This window comes from Delphinus delphis, chromosome 9, assembly GCF_949987515.2.
Source record: "Delphinus delphis chromosome 9, mDelDel1.2, whole genome shotgun sequence".
NCBI lineage: Eukaryota > Metazoa > Chordata > Mammalia > Artiodactyla > Delphinidae > Delphinus > Delphinus delphis.
This window is the reverse complement of record NC_082691.1, coordinates 40,051,335-40,065,185: the sequence shown is the minus strand read 5'-3', so window position 1 is coordinate 40,065,185 and position 13,851 is coordinate 40,051,335. Positions and strand designations below refer to the sequence as shown.

Sequence of the window (13,851 nt, the reverse complement as noted above, 5' to 3'; positions counted from 1 at the left end):
TGCACCATTCTGAATACTCTAAAATAGACCCAAGGTCTGCAATGAGCTATCTTTTGTCCTCATGGGATGAAGCCATGAATAATAGCTGATCGTGACTACATAGGACACCAAAATAATGGTCTTGCCAGCGTTGATCCTGTGGAACTAAGGCAAGATGGAGCCAAGACACTACAAAGGGCTATAAAAAGAGGAAGCAAAACAGGAGAAGAAAGGGCAGAATAGATGAATAAATGTTTTGTCTCCTTCTTTGTACTCTAGGTATATTTTGGATCAGATACTAGTGGTGTTACATTCTTTGTGAAACATGGACTGTTCCCGAACACCCTTTAAACATTGTATGGAGTAATAGCATGGGAACAGTTGGAGAAGGCATTGCCCAGGATTTTTGACATTTTGTGAAATGGCTACACCTACATCAAGCATTCTATAGAAAGTTCCAGAAGCTTCCACTGTGGCATTTAAACTGACACTAGAGAGACATAGAGCATTTTAAGAGAAAAGTACTGACAACATGGAGTCATCTTGGACTCTGCAGTGAACCTGAAGAAGAAACATAGGCTTTGAAAATGCTGTGTCCACTCCAAAGTTAGGAGCAAGCTATATTATGTGGAGGATATGTGTGTGTGTGTGTGTGTGTGTGTGTGTGTGTGTGTGTGTGTGGATATGTATATATGGAGGAGAATCTGGAGAAATCTTGAGAAAGTGGCAGCATCTCTGTATATTGAGCTCTGTGCTATCAGTAGTTTAGAAAGCAAATTTTCATTAAATTAGGAAATGTTGAGATACATATGCTAAGCTCTTAATCACCTGGGCAAGAGAACATAAAATAAATATATGCAATTCTGTGATACACTAGAAAGTTTTTACAAAATATGCTAGAGAGGATGGTTTAGGAAAAGAAAGCCAGTTAAGACTCAAACAAGACCTGGTAGGAGCAACCACATGGCCCAGAGCTAAGCTCTGCCAGCGATCAATCTCGCCAAGATGTCTGGATATCTCTGTGGTTTTTATTAATTCAAGGGGATCAAGAAAAGTCAGAGGTTATGGAGAACCAGGAAAAAAACAGAAAGAGTTGAAGGAGGAGGGATCATATATCAACCCATAAGATATGGCTAATTGAGAGCTGAGATGTTAGTGGACACGTTAGGTGGCTGAAATAAGAACTTCCAAACCTCACCTCATGAGTAGAGGTGACACCATGGGCAAGCTATGGGATCCACTTCAAAAGGACACCACACCACACCAGTGCAAAAGGACACACCAGTGCAAAAGGACACCACACAACACCAGTGCAATCGGGAGGAATGCATAGCACAGGCTATATGTATAAATTATGTTTCGAACAGATTCTTTCCTAGAGCTCGACAAAATGACATCCTATTGGATCTGACTGGGCTTCCTGTAATAGAGTCCTATTGGCGCCCCTAACTTGCAAGACCCTGAGAAAAGTGTAAAGAGTCCAAGGTGTCTGCACTAACAGAGGAAGAATTCTGGACAGAGTCTCAGGGGACTATTATTATTTAGTTCATCTCTGGGCATTACTGTCCACATTTCCCTAGAAAGACTATGGACATAACTCTCAGTGGTCTAAATGTACAAGGTTCTGTGCACCTGGGCTGACTGCACTGAGAAGCCCCTGCACGTGGACCCGGCACCTGTTAAGCAGACTAATGTTGCTAACTAAGGTCAATTCCAACTTCTTTTAGGTATTGCCCTATTCTTTACCTCTTACAGGAGAGACTGACTGGCATCTTCTCATGCTCTCCTTACATGCCTTTGTGCCAATTTGTATGGTCAGTTAGAGGTCAAAAATATCATGAGAGCAGTTCCAAATATTTCAGCCTACAGACTACAGTGAAAAGAAGCCAAACACAAAGTACAAACTTTTTTTGATACTGAAAGTTTTCAGATACCCAAGGAACTGAAAAGAGTAGATGAAAGGGAAACTACAAAGTAGGAGAAAGAGTTCTTTCATTTAATGTGGAATTTGGACTCAGAAACACTGAAGCAACATACAATTATAGGACACATGGAATTTTACCAGTGATCAATTTACGAATGTCTGTTTCTCCAAGATGGATTCTTTGAGGGACTACATTAAGGAACTCTTAAGTTAATGGTATTGTTTTTTACTTCTCAACTCTATGCTTTTTAGATCACACTGGGAGATAAGGTAATACAAGGAAAATTAGCAGAAAACTCAATATAATGGTGATGGCAGCCAATAGTGGAAAAAGAAGGAAGAATTCCGAAAGGTTCCCTTCACCACAAAGTAACTTTGGAAATAGCAGAAATTATCATTCAATGGAGCTGTACCATATAATAGTGCCTCATAAATGACCTATGGAAGCAGTCACTGCTGCTTCAGAAATACTTCCCAGAGACGCTGAGAGCAACACCTGATGTCTTTGACACCCAAGAAGAGAAAAAAGACTGGAGATCATTAGAGTACAAGTTTTCTGACCCCAAAGAGTCCAAAATGTTTAAGACGTTTAATTTTTTTAAAATTCTGCCACCCGTGAAGTGAATACGAGGGGAGTGGAAGGGAAAATGTGCCCTCCCAGAAAGGTTTATTTAAAATAATTCAGGCTCATAAGTTTAAAAAAATGTATGCAGTATTTTTTCCCATCACAACCAGTTAATTTGATATTGGTAATAGGGTATTTCAGTAATCACATCAAATCATATCCCACCAATAATCAGAATATATCCTTTGTTTTATGCTTTCTTTGGGATTCCTTTCATTACAGGCTACCTCCTTGAATATCTTCTAACTAAAGCAGAGCTTTTATGAGTAAATTTCTAGAGAAAGACTTTCATTTGGCAAAAATTTAAAAATACCACTATTAATCTCTGATATCCATAGGGAAACTATAAACGAGAAAGATTTGGCAGAATTGTGTAAACATCTGGAGGACTCTCCTCTCCAAGTTAAAGCCGCGGCTACCAGCATTTTACTCTTTTCCTGATTTTATTTTTCATTTGAGAGTTTTGATTTCCCACTGTATTCAGTTTGGGGGCAGGTTTCAAGGGACAGTGAATTATCCTAATCTAGTAAGAAACTAAGCCTTAAAAAGGTCTAGAAGTCATTTATCATTTGGCAGCTGTAGAAGCTCAAACAGTAACACATTCTGCTCCAAAGGCACTTAGGACATGGGGCAGGACCCTCAACGTTCATTCAGTTGCAAGGAGTTCTCAAAGCATTCAGCAAAAGGGGAGACTTTGCCTGGAGTGGAGCTATTTGTCGCTTTCTCCCAGATCCTTCCTTTCTGTGTTCATTCTATAATATAAAGCACTGAAAAATAAATTAATGGTGATTGCTACTTGTAAGAAAAAGGTGTGTGTGTGTGCATAAATGTGTTTTAAGAAACTAATTTTTTTAAATAAAATTTACGAATTAAGCCTATTTTTCAGAGTAGACTCTAAAATACCTGTAAGTAAATGGGTTCCCCTTCATCCTCCCTGGATGAATACAGAAAAGTAGGTGAGTCTCCTAGCTTGAAAAGTAGGGCACAGATAGGATGGATCTGAAAACCCAGTGGTAGGGCACAGGGAAAAAAGAGGGATCAGAGACCAAGATGAGGAGACTTCTGGGCACAAGTCTGAGGCTGCCTTTATACAGAATGAAAGGCAACCTGGTAGGAAAATATGTGTTTTCATCAACTTCTGGGCTACTGATTATGGTGGTAAAGACTATTATAAGCTTATATTCTTTGGGAGACAATTCTCAACGTTTCTTTCATGTTTCTGCAGGTTTTACAAGCAGGGGCACAGACTACTTTTTTTTCTCTAAACTATCATTTCAAGGATGTTTTTGGAGTGAAAAACCTTGAGAGACACTGATTGTGACCCTCTGTTGAGCAAACGGAAGGTTTGTTTACTGTCTATTAAAAAACATTCAGCTTCCCTAAACTTGGAGTTCTCCTATGACTCAACCCACTGCTTGTGCAAAGGTTACCTGGCCCTTTTCATCTTTCCGTGTGAAAACTAAAGTAGGGGGCTTCTCTCATGGCACAGTGGTTAGGAATCCACCTGCCAATGGAGGGGACATGGGTTCGAGCCCTGGTCTGGGAGGATCCCACATGCCGCAGAGCAGCTGAGCCCGTGCACCACAACTACCGAGCCTGCACTCTAGAGCCTGCGAGCCACAACTACTGAGCCCACATGCCACAACCACTGAAGCCTGCGCACCTAGAGCCCGCGCTCCACAACAGGAGAGGCCACCGCGGTGAGAGGCCCATGCACCGCAACAAGGAGTGGACCCTGCTTGCCGCAGCTAGGGAGAGCCCGCGTGCAGCAACAAAGACCCAACACAGCCAAAAATAAATTAATTAATTAAAAATAAAATAAAGTAGGGAGCCAATAAAAGCACGAGGTACATGATGTTTTCTGTGACATGATAAACAAAGTCCTCTTTCTCTGCCTCAGGAGTCTTGCATCTTCTTCTAGCATCATGACGCCTCAGCAAGCTAACTTCTTACACTGTAAGTAGGGTAAGATCTCAGACCGCTACAGTCTTGGCAATGTTCTTCCTTATAAAATACATTTTTGGGTATGAGAAAATAATCCTTGCACCTGAAGATGCCTAGGCAAGGCTCTGAAAGAGGCCGCAGGATTTGACGAGGACTGGAAAACTGGGCCACAAGAAGTAGGAATGTATTTCTCACATAATCTCATAGACGCAAACGTAAAATTCAATAAATAATAAAATTAGAAACGTGTATTTGGGAGAAGCAGAGATACTGAACTACAGAAAAAGAAAAGAAATAGTAGAAAGATAACTCAGAACATTCTAATGATAATAACAATGAAAGCAATAATTAACTTACATATGGTAGTTTGCATTTTACAAAGCATTTCCGCACATATTATTTTATTTGAGTCTTACAACATTCTTGTGAGTAGGTTTTATTATTTTCTTAATTACATAGCAGAGAAAATTAAACTTTAGAAAGGTTATGTAACTTGCTAGCGGCCAAAACGAATACATTAAGTAAATAAACAGTAGAGAAGTACTTAAGAAAACTGAATAAAACCAAAACAAAAATCTAGATTTGGCCATAAGCTCAGAATCTTTCAGCACCAAGTTTTTCCCTTTATATGCTGCCCTCCTTGTTCCCTATAAACATGTCTTTTTCTCTTATGTGAAAGAACAAAATCCCTCTTTTTATTCTATTAACTTTAGATATGATTTTTCCTCTTTTTTTTTTTTTTTCACGGCTAACATTCTATAATTGTAGTTTAGGTATTCTCTCTGCCTCTCTTCTTTTCCACTCAGTTAATATCTTTACTTCCTCCCAATGACTGTATGTCGATAGACAATGTTTTACTAATGCCATTCACAGATCCATATTTTATGACTGTTGCTGAATTCTTCAATCTTGCCCTCAGTGTTTATACACATGTCCATGTGCACACATACATGCTCAGACACAAATAGGTACATATACCAACACATACTTCCAATTGTTCCCTAATGTGTCACCTTCTTTCATGCCTCAGCACATGCTCTGATATCTAATTGGAGTTTCTCTGCTTTTTTAACCCCCATTCAATACTTTCAATTAAAATTACAATTCCACTCCCCTTTCAATACCTATCCACACGAAGAGTTAAAAGCTCTTGGAGAGTCTTGCATAGATTTTGGTTCAAGATAGTGACATAGGAGGCTGCTGAACTCACCTCCTCCCGTGGACACACCAAATCTACAGCTACATATGGAATAATTTGCTCTGAAAGAACTCTGTAAACTAGGTGAACGTGAACGACCCCTACGCATAGGGTAAACAAGAAAAAACCAACATCAGAATAGGTAGGAGAGGGCTTCCCTGGTGGCGCAGTGGTTGAGAATCTGCCTGCCAATGCAGGGGACACGGGTTCGAGCCCTGCTCTGGGAAGATCCCACATGCCGCGGAGCAACTAGGCCTGTGCGCCACAACTACTGAGGCTGCGCGTCTGGAGCTTGTGCTCCGCAACAAGAGAGGCCACGACAGGGAGAGGCCCGCACACCGCAATGAAGAGTGGCCCTCGCTTGCCGCAACTAGAGAAAAGCCCACGCACAGAAATGAAGACTCAACACAGCCAAAAATAGTTAATTAATTAATTAATTAAAAAAATAAAAATAGGTAAGAGAGGCTGAGGCACAAGCTTGTTATGAACCCCACCCCTACTATGGTGACACACAACTGGGAGGGAGCTCACAACTCCCAGCTTCTCCCTGAGGAGCCAGGGGTTTGAACCCCACATATGGTGCCCCAACTTTGAATACTTCCACCTGAGAGGCGGGCCCCCAAAACATCTAGCTTTGAAAGCCAGTGGGGCTTGTATCTAAGAGACCCACAGGCTATAGGGAACTGAGAAACTGCTCTTCACAGGCTCAGGCGGACTCCCTGTGGCTAAGCCCCCAGGTCCAGTGCAGAGGCAGCAGGTTAAAATCTGTAATGCTCAAATTTCAAAATGAGAATATATTATGTATTGCTTATCAGATGTCTGTACATAGATAGAGAGATATAGATACAGGTACACATTAATGTGATCGATACCACAGGGAGGAGATCATGGAGTGATACAGAATTTTAAATGAGTAAAATGGTTTCTTCCAGGAGAAGGTATGCAACATTTTGTGTAGGAAAGATGTCCAGTCTTTCCATTAAAAAGGACTACTTGCTTATCTTAAAAGCTGTGGCCTGAGGAGCAAGTATCTAATTTAATACACATCTAGGGGCTGACTGCAATACTCTGCGGAGGCAGGCACCACCTTTGCTCTGTCTCCCCCTGCCTCACTCCAGGTTGCTTAATATACCAGAAAGGAGCTTGCACACAGGTCTAGTGCCCCAGCTTTTGCAGCTGGGCCCAGGGGATGCATCTCTTGATTAACTGGCTCTGGTGGTCAGTGAGGTTTATGTTCTGGGGTCCCACAAGCCTGTAACAGACAATCCATTCTTAACTGCCTGATCCCCAGGGCACAGCATAGAGGCTACAGAGTGAAACACACAGTGTCTCAGAGAAAGATGCCTATTTGCAGATCATGTACCAACAGGTACATCACTCATCATCAAGAAAATGCCAATCAAAATCACAATGAGGGGACTTCCCTGGTGGCGCAGTGGTTAAGAATCCGCCTGCTGGGGCTTCCCTGGTGGCACAGCGGTTGAGAGTCCGCCTGCCGATGCAGGGGACACGGGTTCGTGCCCCAGTCCGGGAGGATCCCACATGCCGCAGAGCGGCTGGGCCCGTGAGCCATGGCCGCTGAGCCTGCGCATCTTGAGCCTGTGCTCCGCAAAGGGAGAGGCCACAACAGTGAGAGGCCCACGTACCGCAAAAAAAAAAAAAAAAAAAAAAAGAATCCGCCTGCCAATGCAGGGGACACGGGTTCGAGCCCTGGTCCGGGAAGATCCCACATGCTGCCAAGCAACTAAGCCCGTGTGCCATAACTGCTGAGTCTGCACTCTAGAGCCCGCGAGCCACAGCTACTGAATGAAGCCCACGAGCCTAGAGCCCGTGTTCTGCAACGAGAAGCCTCCGCAATGAGATGCCACACACCGCAACAAAGAGTAGCCCCCGCTAGCTGAAACTAGAGAAAGCCCATGCGCAGCAACAAAGATCCAATGCAGCCAAAAATTAAATAAATAAAAATTTTTAAAAATCACAATAACACTTCACACCTGTCAGAATGGCTATCATCAAAAAGATAAGAGATAACAAGTATTGGCAAGGATATGCACAAGAACGTTGTACACTGCCGATGGAAATGTAAATTGGTGCAGCCACTATGGAAAACAGTATGGAGGGTTTTCCAAAATTTAAAAATAGAACTACCATATTTTCCAGCAATTCCACTGCTGGGTATATACCTGAAAGAAATAAAATCAATATCCTAAAGAGATATCTGCATCTTCATTTTCACTGTGGCACTATTTGCAATAGCCAAGACATGGAAACAACCTAAGTGTCCGTAGAGAAATAAATGGTAAAGATAATGGTAAAGACAGATAAATGGTATATAAATGGCATTTAATATTTTATATATAATTTTCTTTACAACTTATTTGTATACGTATATAATCTACCCATTAGAAAGAAGGACATCCTGCCATTTGTGACAACATGGGTAGACCGTGAGGGCATTATGTTAAGTGAAATAAGTCAGAAAAGAGAAAGACAAATACTGTAAAGTCTCACTTACATGTGGAATCTTACAGAATTTAACTTACAATGAACAAAATGGTGGTTCCCCAAGGCAAGGGGCCGGGGGTGAAATGGGTAAAGGTGTTTAAAAGGTACAAACTTCCAGTTATAAGTATAGCAGAGCACCGTGACTATCGTTAACAATGCTGTACTGTATATTGGAAAGTTGCTAAGAGAGAGCACCTTAAAAGTTCTCAAGAAAAAGAATTTTCCCTGTGTGGTGATGGATGTTAATTAAATTTATTGTGGTAATCATTTGCAATACATATCAAATCATTATGTTGTACACCTAAAACAACGTTTTATGTAAACTGTACCTCAATTAAAAAGAATCTTGCATATATAATATCCGGAGTAAGTATTTCACTGCTTTATCATCGTTTGCCATGATATTTGTCTCTCTGAATAGACTAACCTCTTTGATGGAAAGAACTACGATATCCATTTCTGTTATTACCTAGAACCAAGCATAATGCCTAAGAGTGAAGGGTACTCAGTACTGTTGGCTGAATAACAACCAGCGAGTAAAATTAAGTCCGTCTAAGTCTGCAGACTCATATTTGTGTGTGTGTGCGGCACTTCCTGCTATAATGTGGGTGGTGGCATCTAAGGAAACTTCTAGCAAATCACAACCTTTAATCTACTTCATCTAAGGATGAAGTACATAACTTAATCTGTATGAATCTTTGCGATAACTTTTGTTACAATTTGTCATACTAATATTAGCAATAAAAACAAGAGTAATTATTTATAGGTGGGGAGCACTGTCCTCCTTTTATAAGATGAAGAAACAAGCTTAAAGTGATTGTGATGACTTGCTTAAGGTTCCAAGGTAAATAGTAGGTTATATTTGATTTGTGTGATACTGTCCACATTAGTAGTTTTCACCAAGTAGTTCAGTCTCCCCCAATGCTGGACAGACAGAAGGAATGCATTTCTCTACTCCCTTGAAGTTAGATGTGGTCATGTGGATTGCTTTGGCCAAAGAAACGTAAGCAAAACATTATCAGGGAGAAGCTAGCACCCAATGCACAAAGTCTAGCATCTGCCAATTTTAAAGTTGATGACTGCTCCATCTGACTGGGACTTTTGATCAAGGATAATGTGAAATTAAACCATTTGCTGATTCCGATTTGGAAATGTAATAGGAGCAAGAAATAAACTTCTGTTTTGTTAAGCCACTGAGATTTTGTGAATTTTTCAATCACAGTCTAATTTGGTCCACTTTGACCAAAATACTTCACAGAAGTCCTAACTTCACTATTAAAGTTTGTTTGACCATAAAACTTAATTTAAGGTTTTGGGGCAAGTTTGAGAAGTTGAAAAAGAGGTTTAAAAATCATTGAAAATGATATCTTTTTAGGATACTAAAATAATGGAGACTTAGACATTCATAGTTATTACTTTCTTTTACTACTGCAGATTTAGGTATTGAAAAACTTAAGGTATATGGACCCAGAGAAGCCACCAACAGGAAATTCAGTCTGAAGCAGTACAACACATAGGAACTGGAGCCAGAGATGAGGCGAAAGAGATGATGCAGCCAACATACATTCCAGAAATAAAATCTGGGTCAGAGCCAGGAACTGCCGAGCTAATCAATGTGAATCAGAAGAAACAGGGTCGGAAATGAGAGACATGTATTATCTAAAATAGAGTCAAAGATCCTGATTTCAGACAAGTGTCAGGGAAAATCAAGACATTCCACATAAGTAGTATAACTGAGGAGTCATAAATCGAAGAACAAAAAGTCCTCATTTGATATTAAACCACCACAGTCACCACCATCATGAGCCTCATCAAAACAATAACTGATTGAGTCCTGAGCACTTCACAGGCCTCTTCACACTTAATCATCGTTGCAATCCTAGGACAAAGGTGAAGAAAACGAGGTGCACATCACGGTACTGGAACTCAAACCCAGTCTAATCTAACACCAAATTATGTGTTCTCAGCCACTAGGTTAATTGACTCTGTGCCATTTATTCTTCTGTCTTGTACAAAGAGAGTAATTAAGTGGCTTGGCCTCCCAAAACAGAGTCAGTGTACAATAACAAAGGGCCTAGGACAAACTTAAGAGCTAATCCCAGTGGGACAAATTAGAAAGAGGGCTAATATGTGATCTAAATTTGCTTAACAATAAATTGAATATGCACAGGTCAGGAGGTCTAGTCTCTCCCTCCAGTCTCCTTAACCCATCATGTATGGATGAAGCACAAAACACATCTCAAGGACACAGATCATCGTGCTAGAGGGTGGGGTTTCTTGGGAGAGGAAAGCTACTTAAAATGGCCAAGCACTTTACCAAATTTTTTATTATAATTGCTTCCTGAGTTTATTCTCCTCTCTTTTCCCTCCTATGTTTTTCATAAGGAAGAGTGAAGGAGGTTCCAGAGACGGGAGAATAGCAGCGTGGGTAGAATGATGATAACTGCTCACGGAGGTTGACACAGGATCCCCGCCATGTAGCGGGATAAGGGAGCAGAAAGGTGTTCTGGGGCCAAAGCCATAGTTAGAAGCGCTGCTTCTTTGCTTTGTCCTGTGTACAAAAGCCCTTTGAGAGATGGCTGTGGCTGATGGAGATAAGAGGACCTGAATCCTGGGTTCTAGATTCCCCTATTTTAGAAACATGATTACCAATCTGTTTATTAAGAAAGTGATCTCTGTAAGAAATATAAATGAATTACTACTGTTTCGATCTTTGTTATCGCTTATTGTGCCGTAGCAATAGGCCAGGCAATGTGCCTGACGGAGATCATCTGCCACCTCTAAGGCTTATTGTGAGAATTAAATGAATTAATATTTGTATATTATTTAGAATAGGGTACTAAAAATCGATTATTTACGATAATGATGATTACTGTCTCATTAAATCCTACAACACTGTGAGGTAGAATTCTACTTTTCCAGGTGAGGAAGCTGAGGCACAGGTAGTACATGTAAGCTTCCCAAGGTCCCAAGGCTAGTAAGTTGAAGTTGGGGCTGCGGTTCAACACTGTCGAATATTAGTTTGCCTACAAAGCCTGTGCTCTTTCCACTAAGCGATACCACACGCCTCACTTCAATGGAAGAAACTGTACACTAGGTCCAAATATTAGGCATGCTGGTCCTTATTGAAAAGAACAAGTCATCAAATAATTCTGCAACTCTCTACAATGCCAGCTGCTATAAAAAGTATGAAATTTATGAGAGTTTGGAAGTGTTCCCACTGTAATAACATAGTATTTTTCAAAAATAATGTACACGCTATATAACACGCTTTGTATACAGCAAATAAAAAGCTAATCCTAAGTGACGATACGTGGGCAGATAATGAATCACTTGGAAATACTGTGTAGATTTTACATAGAAAATATTGTTATCCATGAAAAGATTCCAGGAAGCAACGACAAACTAATGGTGTGATAAGCTCAATTCTCTACACGGCAGGAGTGAGAGCTGTCCGTCTTATCACAACAGTTTGGATGACTTTTTATGAAGAGTGGAAAAGAAAAGGATACTCCTCTCCCACATATCAATGGAAATGCTCCCCATAGAGGGACTCAGCCTGAAACCCTAAACAGGAGCATGGGCTCAGCATGCTGTAGGCAGCCACAGCAGGCTTCACATTAGCTGCCTTCAGCCTTCGTGGAGACAACACAGATCCGAGGCTGCCAACAGCACCAGAAGCTTCTACCTTGTGGGAAGAATGTGGTCTTATAGCAGAAAAAAAAGACATTGGCTCTTAATGCTCTAAAATGCAGCACTTTTTAACTTGATCATCAACAATATGTTCAAACAGCCAACATAACACACTCACTCCCTCTCTATTAAAATAATAATCGTAAACAGTTATATAACTTGCAACTCACCAGGCACTGTTCTCATTACTTGACATATATTAACTCATTCAATTTAATCCTTACAACATTCGACATTATTTATTATTTTTCCCATTTTACAAGTATGAAAATTGGGACACAGAGATGTTATATAACTTGAAAGTCAGACATCTAAAATATGGTACGACCAGGATTTGAACACAGCTGTCTGATGTGCTACCTGCCTAGCCAGGAATGCTGTGCCAACGTCCTTCTATTTTTCCCCCAATTAATTATGAGGAAAGCCTAGAAACTGAAACAATATGTATAGTTACAGGGTGTAATGGACTAAAATTTGTGTCTCCCCTAATGCATATGTTGAAACCGTACCTCGCAGTATGAGGGATCTTTGAGAGGTAAACAGAATTAGATGAGGTTCTTAGGGTAGAACCCTGATGAACTGGATTAGTGCCCTTATAAGAATCCCAGGAGAGCTTGCTGCTCTTCTCTTGCTCCTTCCACCATGTGAGAATACAAGAAGTTGGCGGTTTGCAGCCCCAAAGAGGACCTTTACCAGAATCCATGCTCACACCCTAATCTCAAACTTCCAGCCTCCAGAACTATGAGAAATAATTTTCTGTTGTTTATAAGTCACCCAGTCTATGGTACTTCGTTATAGCAGCCTAAACAGAATACGACACGATATATTGTGGCACTTGTGGAGAGAACTCTCAAGATCAGATAACTTGAGAAAAAGATCTTTATGGTATTATTTAAGTCCAGCACTGAATGATTTGGTTTTGTGGGTAGGGGTTTCATGAACTCATTCATCTCAACCAAGAATTTGACGACCCCACCCCATTCCCCAAAAGCGTATAGAACACTTATTTGAAATATATCAGATATAATCTTAGCATGCTGCAAATTTAAACTTAAATTAATAACTTTTTAAAAATTTAGTCATTTAATACATAGAAACAATTTCTTATGGAAAGTTACAAAACAATTAAAATCTAATATATCACTTTTCTAATAGACTACAGAGGGATGTCACTTTGCCAACACTACATTGCAACATGAAAAATCTGGTCCTTAAATGCTGCTGATAAACTGATCACATGTACTGAATAGCATGGAAAATATACCACTTTTATAATCTTCAGGATAATAAGTTTGTTTTCTGTTATGTTTTGACAATGGCAATTCATTACACAAAGATCCATCTAATCATAATATTCTTTGCTATTTAATTATACAGGAAACTTCTTAGAGGATTCAGTCTAACACTCTTCATTGTTATCTTGGTTATTTAAAAAAGAGTAGCACGTCTAATGATCATGGAATCAGCACTATTTATTTCCTTCACAGTTAACATGTCTTCTCATAAGATCCATTTTAACCATGTTCTTATACTCACTGTGTCACTACTCACTACCAACTTATTGAATGCCCATTAATCTTTGTCTCAAGAGGTTAGAACTTTTACATTTATGACAATTCTTTTTACCACTTGTCTTAGGTATTTCTGCAAACCTATTACTAAATCAAGCATTTTAATGATATAATTAAATGTACCTCCATATTCCTTAGCCAATAAAATAAAAGTGGCAGCCTGTAATATATTTAATACTTTAGTACTAAATTCTGTTTATCAATTCAAATGCAATTTGACTATCTAAGCAAAAGTTATTGTAAATAATAATTTAACTATTATGGCAATAATTTATCTATTTTATGCTAGTGCCTCCACAGGCATGTTTCCTGTAAGTACCCGAACACTGGAAAATATATTTTAATAATCCAGCTAAATTTAGCATAATCTAAACCAAACCATTATGTTTATTTTACTTGGGAGATTATGTCA

General features: G+C 39.9%; 1 protein-coding gene across 1 annotated transcript in view; it reads right to left on the bottom strand.

The window, feature by feature from the left end:
• The window catches only part of DGKB (diacylglycerol kinase beta), a 704,489-nt gene that overhangs the window by 630,532 nt on the left and 60,106 nt on the right, over positions 1 to 13,851 (bottom strand). The window lies entirely within an intron of this gene.